Source organism: Triturus cristatus, chromosome 11 (genome assembly GCF_964204655.1).
Source record: "Triturus cristatus chromosome 11, aTriCri1.1, whole genome shotgun sequence".
NCBI classification, from domain to species: Eukaryota; Metazoa; Chordata; class Amphibia; order Caudata; family Salamandridae; genus Triturus; species Triturus cristatus.
The window spans coordinates 61651298-61664191 of NC_140594.1; the positions used below are offsets into that span (position 1 = coordinate 61651298).

Sequence of the window (12894 nt, forward strand, 5' to 3'; positions counted from 1 at the left end):
TCTTGTGGCAACAGTGATAATAAAAAATGTTCCCCACTATCACTAGGTCTCAAGAGGAAGCGTTTGCTCCTTCTGAGTTTCCTGGCTCTCCAGAGATCACAGCAAAATATTGGAAAAAAGAGATGCCTTTTTCTACCTCAAAAACCCGAGTGACGTGGTAGAACGTTGGCAGTAATCAGCCTCAGCTGCAGGACTCTGCAACTCAGCACTGACCGGGAATTAAAAGTTGCACTGAGATGAATTTCAGAAAGGACGTGCACAACTGATTACAGCAGAGAAAAATGAAACGCAAAGCCATACTGTAGGAAAGTGCGTTTCTGTTGCAGTAACTGGGTCCCAGCTAATCAGGGGCTCTTTCCCTAAACTGTACCATTGTTTCAACAACTGGCCCAACTCTGGCCCACCTGCAAGTCCTTGTAAAGGGTACTGAGAGTACCAAGGCCATGGTAGCCAGGGAAAGGCCTCAGAGCTGCAGCATGTATTATGCCACCCTCCGATACTTCTCACCACAAACGTGCACCACTGCCATTGCAGCCTGCTTGTTTTGGGGAAGTTAAAAGTGAAGAGTCGACATGACACACATCTCTGTGTGCCATGCCTCCCCAGCACTGCACGAGACCTAGGTAAGTCACCCTTGACGCAGGGTGCTCTATCCCTCATGTGAGGTCCTATCTGCATGAGCGGGCAGGCCCCTCCAACATCTAAGGCCGTTCTTAGATATTATAAGTGCACAGTAAGCCATACTGAGTATATGGTCTGGAAACTGGTCACTATGAGTTTCCCAGCACCATATTGGCTTTACTGAGTCCTGGGATGTTTGTTATCAAACATCTCAGAATAATAAACCTGCACTGATTCCAGTTTCACATTTATTATTCCCTGTACTCAGGGGTACCTTCTAGAGGGAACCCTGAATTCTAGAAGGTGGGTTCCTGACTAGTGACCAATAGTCTGCCACCACAAGACAAGTTTTTGGATCCCTGGGGTGGGAGCCTTCGCTCCCTGGGCCCAGAAACAAAGTCTTTCCTGGGTGTTCACACCTCCCCCAAGTCAGGAAGAGCCATCTGTGGCACCGCAGATTCAAAGGTCTTGCCGCCTTTGCAAAGCGATCCCCAGCCTCTCCTATCAGGAGCAGGCCTCCTTCCTGTCTCACCCTCTTTTCGGCAGGAAGACAGGCGGGAAAATCTAGAGCAGCCCAGAAGGTGTGCCCACCTCTGCCAGCCCCACCCCTCAGGTGCTATAGGCGTGGTGAAGCTCACTCTTCAGTGCCCGCCATGCTGTAGATGGCAGGCACGCTCTAATCAGTGTTAGGGATTGTACCCACTCCCCACGTGGGGTGAGCACACCAAGTTTGTAGTCACCCTAATGTCAGCAGCCCATTGGCTAAAACGCCCCTAAACACAGTTTTTACGGGCCAGCCCTGAACCCAGAAGGCAGTTCTCAAAGACCTAAGAAGATTGGAATCACAAAGACGTTGCAGCAGTGAAGACTCCAGGCCCAACTAGCTTGGCCCCAGCCCTACCGGCCTGCCTGCAGCTCTGAAGTAAATGATGGTTCCCAAAAGGATCAGCAGCCGCCAGATTTGATGAGGTTGATCTGCCACTTCAGTAAAGACTTGAGACTCCTGAGGACAGTGGCCCAGTCCACAAGAGAAGATCCAGCCCCTGCGAGACCAAGAAACACAGCTCCATGAATTACAGCTGCACCTGTCTTCCACTACCATTGTCCAGAGGGACTGTTAGACCTGTCAGCCCTTTGGGTGGTCCCTCCTCATCATTATTTATTTTGTCCCACTTCTGCCTCAAACCCGATTATAATTTTTCCTTTTTGGGAACCACCAGACTTTTTAGTGTTGATGCAGGGTCAGGGAGCCATTTTCCCTACCCCTGGAACTTCTGTCTGAGGGCCTGAGACACAAAATGGTGGCCACCCATTGTCACCTGAGACATAGCTGGAACCTACTAGTACCTTCCAGAACATTCTAGAACCCTGTGACAGTGTGAGGCAGGTTTAGAATGTTGGGAAGCCAGCTCAGAGTTGGCAGTTGGAGTAGGCAGTTGGCACCTGACTGGAGAGGAGAGAGGACAGAGAAACAGAAGGAGGAAGGAGTAAGGCAGCAGGGGTGGAAACTTGTGCCTGGAGTGGGGTTCAGAAACCCACCCTTGATACTAGTCCCTACTGACCAAGCCCAGCCTAAAGCCCTGTGTGGGATAAAGACCAGAAAATCATCTTAAGGACCTGAACAGCCGGAACAGGCCTTAAAGGAGAACAACAGCAAGTTCCTGACCTGTTTGGTGGAATCCTCCTGGAGACCCGACGTCGAGAAGCCTGGAGACCTGGAGCCCGAGGTGGAGAAGCGGCGCTGACAGAAGGCAGACGACGTACCCGGAGCTGCTAGAGGTCGAGTGAGGGTGCCGACGGAGGTCGTGGAGAGACACCGGAGGTCGAGTAGAAGTCACCCGAGGTCGAGGTGAGGCGTCGACGGGGGAGTGAAGTCCGCCCTCCGGAGTCGCCAGAAGCTGAAGTAAAGCGCGCAGGAGGTCGGGAGTGGAGGTCGCACTCTGGAGTCGCCCGAGGTCGAGGCGAAGCGCGCAGGAGGTCGGGAGAGGCCGCACTCCGGAGTCGCCGGAACCCGAAGTAGAGCCGACGGAGGTCGGGAGTGGAGGTCGCACTCCGGAGTCGCCCGGAAGCGGGGGGAACCGTGACCCTGTGACGCCGGAACACGACATCGAGCCGAGGCCGCCCAGCGACATCCATCCGGAGCCGCCTCACGGCATCGACCCGGCGTCAGGTAAAGCAGATCGACGCAACATCGAACCGAGGCCGGCCAGCGACATCGAATCGGAGCCGCCTCACGGCATCGACACGGCGTCAAGTGGAACAGATCGACGCGACATCGAACCGGAGCCGCCCAGTGACGTCGACCCGGCGCCGAGCGGAGCCGATCTTCGTGAAAAGGGCAGTAAGTGGTAGAAAGGGCATCTGAGGCCCTGTGGAGCCCTAAAAGACCATTCTTGGGGCTAGAGGGGTGTTAGGATCAACCTGAGAGTGTTAGGGGGTGAACTGAGACTGGTGCAGGGACCTGTGTGAGGGACTGTGTAGTTGGAAGAATCAGAACCTTAGGTTTCCCTCATTCTACCTCAGCTTAGGCCCCAGCCTTGACCACTCTAGGTGGGACATCCCCAGGCCACCCCAGTGACCATAAGCTGTACTTGGGCATGGTAAAATCAATCTACCTCATAAATGTGATCTGATTTGCAATTGTTTGATGGCTTATATTATTTATTGAAGGTGTTTTATTTATTGTCTGACCGTATTTATTCCTGCCTTGTATTTATTGTCTGACAGTATTTATTTGCCCTATGTATTTATCGCACCTCTATTTATTCCTTGTGTATTTATGACCTAATCCTATTTATTGCACCTGCAAAGTGTTATTATTTAATTGACCTGCTATTTCTGAAGAAAATCCTTTGGTATTGTATCTGTGTTATAACCCTGCAACTAAGAGAAAATTAAGATAAACACAGATTCTTTCATAAATTTTTACGGTGTAGAGTCGTTTTTGGAACGGATGAACGCATGGTTATTGTGAGGGTGTGACGTACGCTTAACACGGTGCCTGACCACCGACCGCTCGAGCCAAGCTACCCCTTGTGTTGGGAAAAACCGGGTGACTGCTAACCCGGTTGCCCGGGGTTTTCTAACATAATTGGTGTTCAGCGGTGGGATAGAGCTGTGCTTGCGTCCACTCGACAATAACTGTGGGTAGTCCATAGGCCTACACCGGGAGTTTTCTCAAAGCGGACTTCCTAATTCTGAGTTTTGTTTTTTCCAAATTTACTCTGGTGGTGGGAGGAGGTATTACAAAAGGTACCCCCCTGCATAGCTTCTGTAAACACCTGTCTTCTATTCTGAGTGGGCAAAATGGAGTTTGTGTTGGAAGATTTGGAAACTTATACTGTGGCCCAACTCAGAGAGTTTTGTCAGAGAGAGGGGGTGTATTGTCCCCAAGGTGCCAAGAAGGGTGAACTCCAGACCAGCTTGAGGGCTTGGGGGGGGGAGGCACGACGGGAAAGTAAGGCTGAGCAGGAGGACAGGGATGGAGAGCCTGTTAGCGAGGGGGCTGGGTTGTACCAACCCGAGGTGGGGAACCTGTTAGCGGGGCCCAGGACACTTTCCAGGAAGGGCAGCACTGTCTCTAGTGGTGGTTTATCTGTAGCAGAGTTAACGGACCGGAGGGAGAAAAGACAGCTCACATGGGAGTTGGCAAAGCTGGAGAAAGAGAAGGAGGGACAGAGGATGGCTCACGAGTTGAGGCTGAGGGAAATAGATCTCCAGATCCTACAAGTCGGGGCACACCCTGTTCCTAATGGTGGCAGCAAAGACAAAGAAATCACCAGGGAACCCAAACCCTATCTGCCAAAAGACATAGTAGCTAGCTATAGTGCAGGGGATGATATTGCCAAGTGGCTAGCGGCCTATGAGGTCTCTTTAAGGGCCCATGGGGTGCCAGAGAAGTACTGGGGAGGGAGATTGTAAAAATACATGCCTCCAGCTGGTAGGGATGCATTATTGGCCCTAGAGCAGGATGAGCAGACCCACTATCCCACCATGAAAGTGGCGCTCGTAAGAAAGTTTGGACTAACACCCGAGAAGTACAGACAGAAGTTCCGGGGTAGCCACAAACTGGGCACACAGAATTGGGTGGATTTCCTGGACTATGCAAAGAAGGCATTAGAGGGTTGGATTCAGGGCAGTGAGGTGAGGGACTACGAGGGGTTGTTTGATTTAATGTTGAAGGAACACCTGCTCGAAAAATGTTTCCCTGAACTGCGTCAACACCTGGTGGATAGCAAGCTGACCAATCCCCGGAAGCTTGCTGAGGAGGCGGACATTTGGGCTAGTACCCGGGTGTCCACAAGGGGGACTGGAGGGGATACTCAAAAGGCCGGACAGGGCGCCCCCCAGAAGAAAGAGGGAGGGGAAAAGAAAAAGGAGTTCTCTAAAGGCCCCCAAAATAACTTCCAAGGAAAAGGAACAGGATTCACCCCTAGGGCTAACCCACCCAGAAACCCTAATCCTGGCCAGAGTCAGCAGCCAAGGGTTGTCCATTGCTACGAGTGCGGTGGCGTCGGACACTATAAGGGAGATACGAAGTGCCCGAAAAGACCACCCCTCCCATCGGAGGAAAGGCCCCCGGAGTAGCTAGTGTAGTGCTCGGGGAGGAGATGCCCTTAACTAAGGGAAGGGAGTGGGCGGGTGTCACTTTAGTGTCCCTGGGAGAACGGGAGATGGTTCCTAAGATCCAGGTGCCCGCAAATACCATAATGTATGGGCAGTGGGTCACCATCAACGGCCAAAGAGGGGAGGCTCTGAGAGACACAGGAGCCAGTATGACTATGGTACGTAGCCAACTGGTGTCTCCAGAGCAGGTAATTCCCGATGTACTCCACCCAGCCGCGATGGCTGACGGCAGAACCGGCCACTATCCGGTGGCCGAGGTTCCCTTTGAATGGGAGGTGGTTGCAGGTTCACTTCGAGTTGCCGTAAGCCCTGCCATGCCGGTCGATTGTCTACTGGGGAATGACATGGAGCACAATGCTTGGAAGGAGGTGGAATACCGGACTCATGCTGAGATGCTGGGTACACCTGACTGGGCCTGTGTTAGCACAGGGTCCGTGACTACCCGGAGAGGGAGTTTGTTTCGACTGGAGCCTGGAACAAAGGCACAGCCGGCTGCCGACCAAGGGAAGAACCGAGGACAGGAGGAGCCTGCCTCGGCATCCGCGCCCCGTGTGACGGATAGGCCACCGGAGGTGGTGGACCAGGAGTCCGCGGTGGGGGATGTTACCAAACTGGAGGACCTACCCATCCCGGCCGAGTGGCACGTGGAGGGAGGGCCGACCAGGGAGGAATTCTGCAAGGGCCAGAGGGAGTGCCCTACCCTTGAGGGACTGAGGCGACAGGCCGAAGCCCAGGCAGCAGGGAACGTTGAGGGGAACTACAACCTTTACTGGGAGGATGGCCTCCTCTACAGTGAACCCAAGGCACCCCTACATGGATCGTCACGAGCCTTAGTAGTCCCTCAACGTTACCGAGCCTTCCTACTGGAATTGGCTCACGAGATCCCCTTGGCAGGACACCTGGGGCAAGACAAGACTTTCGCCCGTCTTGTCCCACACTTTTATTGGCCTCAAATGAAAGTGTCGTCCGACACCTACTGCCGGACATGTGTGTCTTGCCAAGCCAGTGGGAAAACAGGGGTGAAGCTGAAAGCTCCCCTGGAACCACTTCCTGTCGTTAGCACCCCCTTTGAAAGGGTGGGCATCTACATTGTGGGTCCATAAGATCCGCCTACTACAGCTGGTCACAGGTTTATCCTGGTTCTGGTGGATCATGCCACACGGTTCCCAGAGGCTATACCTCTAAGGACCATTACAGCACCTGTTGTGGCTAGGGCCCTGATGGGAATCTTTACCCGAGTGGGTTTTCCCAAGGAAGTTGTGTCCGACAGGGGGACCAACTTCATGTCAGCATACATGCGGGCCATGTGGAAGGAGTGTGGAGTGACCTACCGGTTCACAACTCCTTACCACTCCCAGACCAATGGTCTGGTGGAGAGGTTTAACAAAACCTTGAAAGGTATGATCAGAAGTCTGCCTGAAAGCCTGCGGAGGAAATGGGACGTCCTCCTACCCTGTCTATTGTTTTCCTACAGGGAAGTGCCACAGAAGGGAGTGGGCTTCAGCCCCTTCGAGCTTTTGTATGGGCACCCTGTGCGTGGACCTCTCAGCCTGGTGAGAGACGGATGGGAAAGAACTCCCAGAAAGCTTCCCCAGGACGTGGTGAGCTACATGCTGGCCTTCCGAAGCCAAATGGCTAAGTTGTGGAAGCAAGCTTCTGACAACTTGGAGGCCAGCCAAGCAGTAATGAAGGCGTGGTATGACCACAACGCTCACCCGGTGGAATTGGAGCCTGGCCAGAAGGTGTGGGTGATCGAACCAGGAGAGCTTAGCGCCCTCCAGGATCGCTGGTCAGGACCCTTTGAGGTATTGGAGAAGAAGGGTAAGGCTACCTACTTGGTGGATCTTAAGACCCCTCGTCAGCCCCTACGGGTGCTGCATGCCAACCGCCTCAAACCCCACCACGAGAGGCCCGAAGTCATTTTGATGATGGTGACTGACGGAGCAGAGGACGTGGAAAGCGAGCCCCTTCCCGATTTGTTTGCGTCTCAAGAGAAGGATGGGTCGGTGGAGGGAGTGATTCTCTCCCCATCTCTAACTCCTGAACAGCAGGAGGACTGCCGCCAGGTCCTGGGACAGTACTCTTCGTTGTTCTCCCTTGTTCCGGGTAGGACTCACCTGTGCGTCCATGATGTGGACACAGGAGACAGCCCACCTGTGAGGTCCAAGATCTACCGGATGTCAGACAAGGTGAAGGCCAGCATTCACAGTGAAGTCACTAAGATGCTGGAGCTAGGAGTGATCGAACCTTCCAGCAGCCCCTGGTCCAGTCCGGTGGTGCTAGTACCAAAAGCCGCACCACCGGGTGCCCAACCGGAACTGAGGTTCTGTGTGGACTACCGGGGACTGAACTCAGTAACCAAGACTGATGCTCATCCGATCCCGAGGGCGGATGAACTGATTGACCGGCTGGGAGCTGCCCAATATCTAAGTACCTTTGACCTTACTTCTGGGTACTGGCAGATCTCTCTGACTGACGGAGCTAGGGAAAGGTCAGCCTTCTCCACGCCCAAAGGCCACTACCAGTTCTGTGTGATGCCCTTTGGGCTCAAGAACGCACCTGCCACGTTTCAGCGTCTGGTGAACCAGATCCTCACTGGAATGGAGAGTTTCTCTGCTGCTTATCTGGATGACATAGCCGTCTTCAGTAACAGCTGGGAGGATCACTTGCGTCACCTGCAAGCTGTTCTCCAGGCCCTGAGACAAGCTGGTTTAACGATCAAGGCCAGCAAGTGCCAGATCGGGCAGGGGTCGGTAGTGTACCTTGGACACTTGGTGGGTAGGGGAGCGGTGCAACCCCTCCAGGCGAAGATCGAGGCCATCATGGCCTGGGAACCCCCCAAGACTCAGACTGAGGTCCGAGCTTTTCTGGGCCTCACCGGATACTACCGCCGCTTCGTGAAGGGATACGGTACCATTGTGGCCCCCCTCACGGAGCTTACGTCCAAGAAACAACCTCGACGGGTAGTCTGGACAGAGGCTTGTCAGCAGGCCTTTGTAAAACTGAAGCAAGCCATGTGCGAGGCCCCGGTCTTAAGGGCCCCAGACTTTTCCAAGGAGTTCATTGTCCAGACGGATGCATCGGAACATGGCATTGGGGAAGTGCTATCGCAACTCAATGAAGAGGGTCTGGATCAACCCGTGGTCTTCCTATCCCGGAGACTACTTCCCAGGGAACAGAAGTGGAGTGCAATAGAGCGTGAAGCCTTTGCAGTGGTATGGTCTCTGAAGAAGTTGCGGCCATACCTGTTTGGCTCGCACTTCCTAGTTCAGACCGACCACAGACCCCTTCGTTGGCTGATGCAGATGAAGGGGGAGATTACCAAGTTGCTAAGGTGGTCTATCTCCCTACAGGGAATGGACTTTCAGGTGGAACATCGGCCTGGAGTGGACCACGCCAATGCAGACGGTCTCTCAAGGTATTTCCGCCTTAGTGATGAGAACTCCCAAGGGGTTGGGTAGCTCTCCCCACTTTCAGCTGGGGGGGACGCGTGTTAGACCTGTCAGCCCTTTGGGTGGTCCCTCCTCATCATTATTTATTTTGTCCCACTTCTGCCGCAAACCCTATTATAATTTTTCCTTTTTGGGAACCACCAGACTTTTTAGTGTTGATGCAGGGTCAGGGAGCCATTTTCCCTACCCCTGGAACTTCTGTCTGAGGGCCTGAGACACAAAATGGTGGCCACCCATTGTCACCTGAGACATAGCTGGAACCTACTAGTACCTTCCAGAACATTCTAGAACCCTGTGACAGTGTGAGGCAGGTTTAGAATGTTGGGAAGCCAGCTCAGAGTTGGCAGTTGGAGTAGGCAGTTGGCACCTGACTGGAGAGGAGAGAGGACAGAGAAACAGAAGGAGGAAGGAGTAAGGCAGCAGGGGTGGAAACTTGTGCCTGGAGTGGGGTCCAGAAACCCACCCTTGATACTAGTCCCTACTGACCAAGCCCAGCCTAAAGCCCTGTGTGGGATAAAGACCAGAAAATCATCTTAAGGATCTGAACAGCCGGAACAGGCCTTAAAGGAGAAGAACAGCAAGTTCCTGACCTGTTTGGTGGAATCCTCCTGGAGACCCGACGTCGAGAAGCCTGGAGACCTGGAGCCCGAGGTGGAGAAGCGGCGCTGACAGAAGGCAGACGACGTACCCGGAGCCGCTAGAGGTCGAGTGAGGGCGCCGACGGAGGTTGTGGAGAGACACCGGAGGTCGAGTAGAAGTCACCTGAGGTCGAGGTGAGGCGTCGACGGGGGAGTGAAGTCCGCCCTCCGGAGTCGCCGGAAGCTGAAGTAAAGCACGCAGGAGGTCGGGAGTGGAGGTCGCACTCCGGAGTCGCCGGAACCCGAAGTAGAGCCGACGGAGGTCGGGAGTGGAGGTCGCACCCCGGAGTCGCCCGGAAGCGGGGGGAACCGTGACCCTGTGACGCCGGAACACGACATCGAGCCGAGGCCGCCCAGCGACATCCATCCGGAGCCGCCTCACGGCATCGACCCGGCGTCAGGTAAAGCAGATCGACGCTACATCGAACCGAGGCCGGCCAGCGACATCGAATCGGAGCCGCCTCACGGCATCGACACAGCGTCAAGTGGAACAGATCGACGCGACATCGAACCGGAGCCGCCCAGCGACGTCGACCCGGCGCCGAGCGGAGCCGATCTTCGTGAAAAGGGCAGTAAGTGGTAGAAAGGGCATCTGAGGCCCTGTGGAGCCCTAAAAGACCATTCTTGGGGATAGAGGGGTGTTAGGATCAACCTGAGAGTGTTAGGGGGTGAACTGAGACTGGTGCAGGGACCTGTGTGAGGGACTGTGTAGTTGGAAGAATCAGAACCTTAGGTTTCCCTCATTCTACCTCAGCTTAGGCCCCAGCCTTGACCACTCTAGGTGGGACATCCCCAGGCCACCCCAGTGACCATAAGCTGTACTTGGGCATGGTAAAATCAATCTACCTCATAAATGTGATCTGATTTGCAATTGTTTGATGGCTTATATTATTTATTGAAGGTGTTTTATTTATTGTCTGACCGTATTTATTCCTGCCTTGTATTTATTGTCTGACAGTATTTATTTGCCCTATGTATTTATCGCACCTCTATTTATTCCTTGTGTATTTATGACCTAATCCTATTTATTGCACCTGCAAAGTGTTATTATTTAATTGACCTGCTATTTCTGAAGAAAATCCTTTGGTATTGTATTTGTGTCATAACCCTGCAACTAAGAGAAAATTAAGATAAACACAGATTCTTTCATAAATTTTTACGGTGTAGAGTCGTTTTTGGAACGGATGAACGCATGGTTATTGTGAGGGTGTGACGTATGCTTAACACGGTGCCTGACCCCCGACCGCTCGAGCCAAGCTACCCCTTGTGTTGGGAAAAACCGGGTGACTGCTAACCCGGTTGCCCGGGGTTTTCTAACAGGGACCAACCATCCTGAAGTGGTTCCAGCCTCCAAACCATCAAGGGGTGTCACCTCCAAGGTTCTGTGTCGACGCCTGCAGACCCTTCACGACAACCCCCCTCTACCGTGACCTGACCGGTAAGCAGATTCCTGACATCAAAAGGTTCTCCTGCAATCTTCAAACCTGCGCCTGGTGACCTGATCCAGAAGTGTCTTAACGTCAAAGGACATCTCTACTTACCTGTCCAGCTGTTGGTTCCTCCCGGTAGATTTCCTGGACAGCGCCTGCAACCGAAATCCAAAACCGGCAACCTCCATAGGATTGCATTGGGCTCCCAACACCTCCTAAGCACCCTACGTCCCCTGAACCGCTGGTGGTGAAGTCTTGGTGCTAACTTGGGACCCCCTTTGCCCTCACCTTAACCCCAGGAGCTTGCCCCCCCCCCCCCCACACCAAAGACCGAGTGGCCAGCCCGTGAGCAGACCTCAACCAAGGTGCCCCCAGCCCCACTTGCTAACATTGGCACACGGCACACTGCACCCAGTCGCACTAGTGCCGCTGGTGGTGCCCCTTGAGTGCCAACCTGAACCTTGGTTCTTCTCACTAAAACTTCTTATCCAAAACTGTTTACTTACCTGTAAACCTAACACTTCATTTGTCACTGTAGGACTGTATGGTGGGTTTTCTCAGACAAATCTTCTAAGTGTTGAACTGTCTTGTACTGCAACAAAAGTAACTTAGTGCCTTTAAAACATAAAAGATAGCCTGTGTACTGATGCCCCATGTTGCTCAAACTGTTAATAGTTTGTTTCATGCCAAGCTAGAAAAATAATCACAAAGTAACCTGAAAGTAATTTCAAGCGTTTTTGAAGAGCTTACAAACCATTTTCTCAAATGCAAAAGTAACCTGGATGTTCCTACAAAACCAGTGCTCACTGTATTTTGAAAAGTAACATGGTATAAAAAGCTTAACTTACCTGCTATGAGTAAATCTTGGTCATAGAAATAAAACAACAAAATAACTTTTCTACAAACAATTGGTCTGGATTCAGTCTTTGAGTGTGTGACATTTCTTGCCTGAGAATGTACAACAAATGCTTAACATTAACACTACCCTCTAATAAGCCTGACTGCTCAATCTCGCTACCACAAAAGAGAGTAAGGTATTATCTACCTTTGCCTCTGCTATACCTTTGGGAATCCACTGGACTGTGCACACTACACCATACTTTGGTATAGCATATACAAAGCCAGCTTCCTACACATACAAAACATAAAACTGTAGATGGGAACTGTAAGGAAAGGGGATATAAACACCTTCTGGTTCGGATTGACATCCTAGACAAATCAAGCTTCCGTTTCATGATCAAAGGTCTTTCAGAACCCCTTGGTGATCAACATCTCCACTATTCAGAATCATCTGTTTTAATATTGTTGAACTAGAGGTGTCGTGTAGAAAGAACAGGGCGCATAATGAAAAACAGTGGATGGAGCCACTGTGTTGGCAGTGATTCGGGCACCAAACTAAAAGACAAGAACTTCAACAAAGTCAGGTTTGTCATTATGTTTACAGACTAAAATCTTAAGGGGAGGCACAAAGAGGTGTTCTGTAAAGGATGATTGCCTTAAGTACTTCTTGATGAATGGCCATGGACATTTTTTTATAAATCCAATGACAAACTTTCAGTTTTTAGTGGCAATGATAACTTACAGGACTTTAGTGCAAAGATAGGGCAAGAGAATAAGGAAAGTGTGCTGTGCTTTAAAAGACAGGTAACAGGGCAGGTATAAACTTTCAAGTGACTTCTTAATGAAGTAACACAACTGTTTTGTCTTCTCTGATAAATGTGGCCTTTTCACCTACGTTGATCTATAAATAAACTACCTCACCCTCCCACAGCTGATATCTGCACCCTTTATTTATTCATTTCTCTTTCAGAGTTGACTGCTTTCTACATTCTTTACGTCCTTTCCCAAAGCCTGCAAAGTAAACAATGCACTCTTTTGTGGCGGAGACAACAAAGCAAGTAGCAACGCATTCTACTGACAAAAGCAGCAGACTGCAGATGGCACAGAGTCCTAGCCTTACATCAGGATTATTGCTGTTAATAATACACGTTGCAAAGCATACAAAAGGGTTCTCAAGGAGGAGACACTTTATAGTACCAGGCTAATGAAAATTTGTACAAACGAGAAATTACTTCAGTTCTCTCTAAGCCTTTGAAAAGTAGCATTTTACAACTACAATATCACGCT

The 12894-nt window shown here is 51.7% G+C and overlaps 1 protein-coding gene across 2 annotated transcripts in view; it reads right to left on the reverse strand.

Annotated features, from left to right (window-relative positions):
- Positions 1-12894, reverse strand: part of TRMT2A (tRNA methyltransferase 2A) — a 144163-nt gene that overhangs the window by 72231 nt on the left and 59038 nt on the right. The gene's annotated exons all lie outside the window — the stretch shown is intronic.